Below are 6,074 nucleotides of genomic sequence, written 5' to 3' on the forward strand. Positions count from 1 at the left end.
ACCTCCAAGACGACCCCCAAACTCCCCAACCTACGGAAACCATTATCAAAGAGTTTCTGGATTCTCTCAACCTTCCCCAATTGTCTCAGCAAAACTTAGCATTCCTCAACAGTGACTTTACGCCCGACGAAGTCCTCCAGACGATTCGATCGTTTCCCTCAGACAAGTCCCCAGGTCCTGACGGCCTTACAAACGAGTATTGTAAATCATTTCACTCTATCCTCCTACCCCACCTACTTTCCCTAATCACTTCGGCCGCCTCAACTGGAGAGTTTCCTTCGGAAATGCTCACTGCTCATATTGTAACTTTGCCCAAACCGGGCAAATCCCCCGACTCGCCGCCCAATTTCCGCCCCATCATTAAAGGCACGATGGCCAATCGAGTGTCTCATGTGATTAATTTATTTGCGGACGACGTTGTTCTGATTGTCAATAACCCCCTGATCTCTCTCCCGATTATTCACGACCTTTTAACCCATTTCAGTACGCTATCATACTACAAAGTGAACTTCCACAAGTCCTTGATATTGGATTTGGGACTTAATATCCACACCAAACGTCACTTGCAGCAGCGGTTCCCTTACACTTGGGCGGCAGAAGCGATTCCTTACCTAGGTATTCACCTTACGGCTGATTTGACTAAAATCGTTGACATAAATTTCAAACCCCTTATTGCAAAGATCCGCCAGAACGTGCTCCGTATGTCTAACGTGGAAATGTCATGGATGGGCAGGATTGCCTCATTCAAGATGATGGAATTACCCAAAATCCTATACCTTTTTAGGACTATACCCATCCCTGTACATCAAAAGTATTTCAAAGAACTGAAGAATATTCTCCGACAATATGTATGGCTAGGGAAAAGATCCAGATGCTCACAGGCCCATCTTGTGAAACACAAAATTGTGGGAGGGGTGAGCTGGCTGGTACTAGAGGATTACTACACGGCATCCCTGCTGTCCCAAGCTAAACAGTGGTTCCATGAGTCCCCAGAAGCCCTTTGGGTTAAACTTGAGGCGGCACTAGCGATGGCTCCCTCACTGCATTTGCTCCTTCTGGTGGACTCATGGAGGCCAATGTCCCTCCACTTGCTCCCTCCCACAACACAAGCTACGCTTCTAGCTTGGCGAAAACTGGTTGCATCTTCATCCCATAACCCACATCCTGCCAGCCTACGCCTACCGGTTTAAACCCTTGAACTTTTAATACCTTACCTAAAAACTACCAAATGGCAAGATTGTGGCATTCATTATGTAGACAAAATCATTTCAGGTCCTGCTATTAAACCCTGGCAGGCGCTTGTCGATACATACAACTTACCCCCCAATGCCCACCACACGTATCTACAGATTGGTCAGTTCCTTTGAAAAAACCCTCCCCCAGTTATCCAGGTGACATCAGGGGCCCAGGACTTATTCACAGCACCAGTTGGAAAAACAAAGGGTATCTCGCTATTCTACGACATACTGGGCGACAAATCCGTGTTCGCTAAAACACCACCCATGTTATGTTGGGAAACCGACTTAGGAACACAATTCCCACCAGACTCGTGGATCAAGGCATTTAAAGCTGTAGCAGCAGCAACACATTGTACTAACCATTGGGACCTCTCCCAAAAGATAGTGGCAAGATGGTACAAGACCCCGGTCATACTGGCGAAATGTATTCCGTCTTACTCACCGCTATGCTGGAGGGGCTGCGGTCAACCAGCTAATATCTTTCATGTATTTTGATCATGTGTGGGTATTTCCAGCTTCTGGAAGAAAATATTCCAAATCATGGCTGAAATATCTGGAATACTGAAAAAGCCCGACCCCGCCTTAGCTGTTCTCCATTTAGGGGTGCAGGACTATCCATGGCAATTCCGAACCATCATGGTCCATTTACTATTGGCCGCTAAGTTATGCATAACTAGGCATTGGAAGGATAGCTCAGCCCCTGGCCATAGTGAAGTATTAGTCTAAGTCAATCTGACTTACCACTATGAGCGTCTACTTGCAGCCAGAACTAGGGACAATGTTATCCCTTTTGACAAACAATGGGCAGCTTGGGTTCACTGGTACTCCTCATCGTAACATACCTGTCATGCTACGAGCTCTTTGTCCACATATGCCTACTATGTAATACGTTCTCCTGCATTTACCACAGACGGTTATTGCTTTGTTTCTATTTCTCTGATTTGACTTCACCTAGGTGATTGTATTTTGTTACTGATTGTATTTTGTCACTGATTACGCTCCACCTCATCTTGAGCGAGAGTTTGCTTGTTCTTTGTTATTTGTTTATGTGATTCCGTGTATTTTGAAAATTTAATAAAAATTATTTGAAAAAAAAAAAAAAATTGTACAACTGTTAGTTACACAAAAGCATACATTTTAATGTTGGTATGAATTGTTTAATTTCTCAAGACAATTGTCCTTGCAAGCTTTTTTTTTTTTTTTTTGCTTCTTATTCATTTTTATTTTAACCTCCCTAGCGGTTAGTGTGGCTCGGGGTTAATATAGAGTACCAAAAGTGGTAACTCTGAGCCACACTCGAGATTACCTCACAATAAAACTCACCTTCCCCTACGATCCCCCACTGTCCTCCCCTGCCGTCCTCCAACCATCTTTCCCCTGTCCTCCCGCTGTGTGCTCAGCCGATGCTGGCACCTGTCTTCTGGTTCCCTTCCCTGCGAGCATCGCGACGCAAGGGGGTGGAATCAGCGGCAATTTCAAAAATGTAAATAAACCAAATTACATGATACAAAGTTGTTATCCTAACGGATTACACTATCATTCCATTTCACCACAGGATTTCACCTTGTGGCTTTTCCAGTGCCCTGCCTGTGCTTTTCCAGTTCGTTGTGCCTGGAAATTGAGAATGACCATGGTATCCAAAAAGCGTACTTTTTGCACTTTTAGATGAACTGAAAAATAGCGACAGCAAAACTGAGTTACTTAAAGAACTGAGTGATAAGGATTTGTGGGAAAATTCATCATCAGGTACGGAAAGTGATGACAGCGACGATTCTGCAACTGAGCTCAGCAATGTGCAGACTTGGTGCTCTATTGACTGCGGTACGGATCAGGCAGCGCCCCCAAGATTCCCATTTACAGGAGCACCTGGTATGAAAGTTGATGTTGACCATGACAACCCCTTGGCATACCTACAATTATTTTTGACCGATGAGGTTATTGAAAAAATAGTTACAGAGACCAACCGGTACAAAGAGCAACAATGCGCTACGCATCAGAGGTTTGCAAGATGCATAAAGTGGGAACCAGTGACCTTTGGAAATTTCTGGGCCTAATAATTCTTCATGTGTATGTAAGGGGGGTTGGTGAAATTCTCACGCTGTCTCTATTATATACCTGATTGTCTCCTTTAATGCTGCAGGTACTATTATTGGTAACCTACACAATACAGATACTTATAGTTGGGGGGAGTACTGCGCTTTAAAGGTGCCAAATATAAAATTATTTAAAACATCTAAATATATACTGTGAAAAAGTGCCTTAGTGCCTCTCAATATAATATTCACTCATAACCAAATGTGCATCACAACATAATAAATAAAATAAAATTATATCAAATATAAATCCTCCAATCCTTAAACAATTAGGTGGTTTAAAATTGCTAAATAAATATAATATTTACGCCAGTAATTCATATATTTATTTGAAGGACACTAGAGCACTTTATATTTATATCACCTAAACAAGTTATTTAAATTTATAAGCACAAAAAGATTTTTTTATGCGGCTTTTTGGATAAGAAGATTTGTCTAACCACCATATATCCATATATTTATTTATTTGAAGGACACTTGAGCACTTTATATTTATATCACCTAAATAAGTTATTTATATTTAAAAGCACAAAAAGATTTTTTCAGATGGTCACGTATTAGGAAGTTTTATGATTTGGCATTTTAATTTTATCAAGAGATTATATATGTATTGTTGATTTATGAATATTATATTTATTTAGCAATTTTAAACCACCTAAATGTTTAAGGATTGGAGGATTTATATTTGATATAATTTTATTTATTATGTTGTGATGCACATTTGGTTATGAGTGAATATTATATTGAGAGGCACTAAGGCACTTTTTCACAGTATATATTTAGATGTTTTAAATAATTTTATATTTGGCACATTTAAAGCGCGGTCCTCCCCCCAACTATAATAATTCTTCAGGGAGTGGTGGGGAAACCCCTGCAGAAGTGGTATTGGACCACCAATACATTACTTGCCACTCCATTCTTTGGCACGGTCATGTCAGAATACAGATTTTCCCTCATAATGAAATATCTCCACTTTGAAAATAATGAAGAATTTGATGAAACTACTCATCCTGCACCAAAACTAAAGAAAATTTGGGAGGTATATGAAATGATTCTACAGAATTTCCAATGGAGCTATGTGCCAGAAAGAGAAATCAGCAGAGATGAAAGTCTAATGGCCTACAAGGAAAGGCTCAGTTGGATGCAATACATTGCATCAAAGAGGGCACAATTTGGCGTAAAATCCTACATGCTGTGCAAATCTTATTTATGGAATGGCAACATCTTCTGTTCTTTCACTAATTGAGCCATTGCTAAATCAGGGTTATTGTGTAAAAACTGACAATTTTTCTACATCTCCTGAACTTTATGAGGTTCTACTGCACAACAAAACCGATGCCTATGGAACCGTAAGGGCTAACTGGCATGACATGCCGCCAATGTTTGACAAAAAGAAGCTCAAGACAGGAGAAATGGTTGCCTGGCAGAAAGGCAAAATTATGGCACTGTGATGGAGGGACAAGAAAGATGTGTGCCTAATGAGTACAGTGCATAACAACAGTGGAGGCAATGCCTCCACTGTTATGATACACATGAAAGGTTGGAAAGAAGACATGAAGCCACAAGTAGTGATAGACTACAACAACACCATGGGAGGTGTCGACAGAACCGACCAAGCAATGACATTCTACCCAGCTATGAGGAAGCAGCAAAAAAATACTATAAAAAGATCTTAAGACATCTTTTTGAGCAATGCTTGTGAAATGCATACATTCTGCTCAAAAAAAAGAGTGACAAGCCTGTGATTCATGCAGACTTTATTTGGAAAGTTGCCGAACAAATCTTTCTAAGTCACCAAGCACCATAAATGGCTGTGAACAGATCTCAAAATCGTGCTGTTGGTGTTTTCAACCCAGAACGCCTGACTGGTCCCCATGGTGTCACATGTCACACTATGAGTGCACCCGAGTGTCCCTCCCATGGGCAAGACCAATCTATCACCTTCTATTATATAGGAACAATAATTGCATCTTCCACATCTCCGCATCCCTACATTTCTACATCGAATGGGAGGTTTCCATTGTTTATCACTATTGACCAGAAGGTCCTTGAAATAATTTTTCCTTCTGTATACCACTCTTGGGGAGCTGGAAACAAATCTACTAGTTGTTACATCTGCATACATAATCTCACCTCCCTTTCTTTTTTTTTTTTCCTGTCTCTGATTTCCTCTTTTGTGAACTGAACAACAAATCATTCCTTTTGAAGAGATATTGCTAGAGATGAAGTGAGAGGCACCACATCCCATAAATTGAGTAACTACAATAGAGGGGGGCAAGTGGGACTTTAACGGTGCTAAATGATGGAGAAAAATCTGAATTCTCAAAAATTGTACATTTTATTACACATAGAAAGTGAGGACAAGACAATACATCAATATAAAATGATAAAATCAAGAAAATGCACTCGAAAATATCAACTGATATTTTCGAGTGCATTTTCTTGATTTTATCATTTTATATTGATGTATTGTCTTGTCCTCACTTTCTATGTGTAATAAAATGTACAATTTTTGAGAATTCAGATTTTTCTTCATCATTTAGCACCGTTAAAGTCCCACTTGCCCCCCTCTATTGTAACAAATCATTCCTGGCACTTTCTTTGGCCTGTTTAAAGGCCTTATTCAACCATCTCTTTATATCCTCTACTTTGAAACATGCTTCTCAAACTCTTGGCCTCTGATTCAAAGTCATCAAAATCTGAACAGTTCCTCTGAGCTCTGAGGTACTGACTCATCAGGATA

At 40.4% G+C, this 6,074-nt stretch overlaps 1 pseudogene across 1 annotated transcript; it reads left to right on the forward strand.

Moving 5' to 3' along the window:
- Window positions 1–1,983: 1,983 nt before the first annotated feature.
- Window positions 1,984–4,577, forward strand: LOC309556466 (piggyBac transposable element-derived protein 4-like; annotated as a pseudogene). The gene is made up of 3 exons: window positions 1,984–2,059; window positions 2,904–3,303; window positions 4,185–4,577. The product of its transcript is annotated as a piggyBac transposable element-derived protein 4-like (transcript).
- The last annotated feature ends 1,497 nt before the right edge of the window (window positions 4,578–6,074 follow it).

This window comes from Pelophylax lessonae (assembly GCF_965119305.1).
Source record: "Pelophylax lessonae genome assembly, chromosome: 5".
Taxonomy (NCBI): Eukaryota; Metazoa; Chordata; class Amphibia; order Anura; family Ranidae; genus Pelophylax; species Pelophylax lessonae.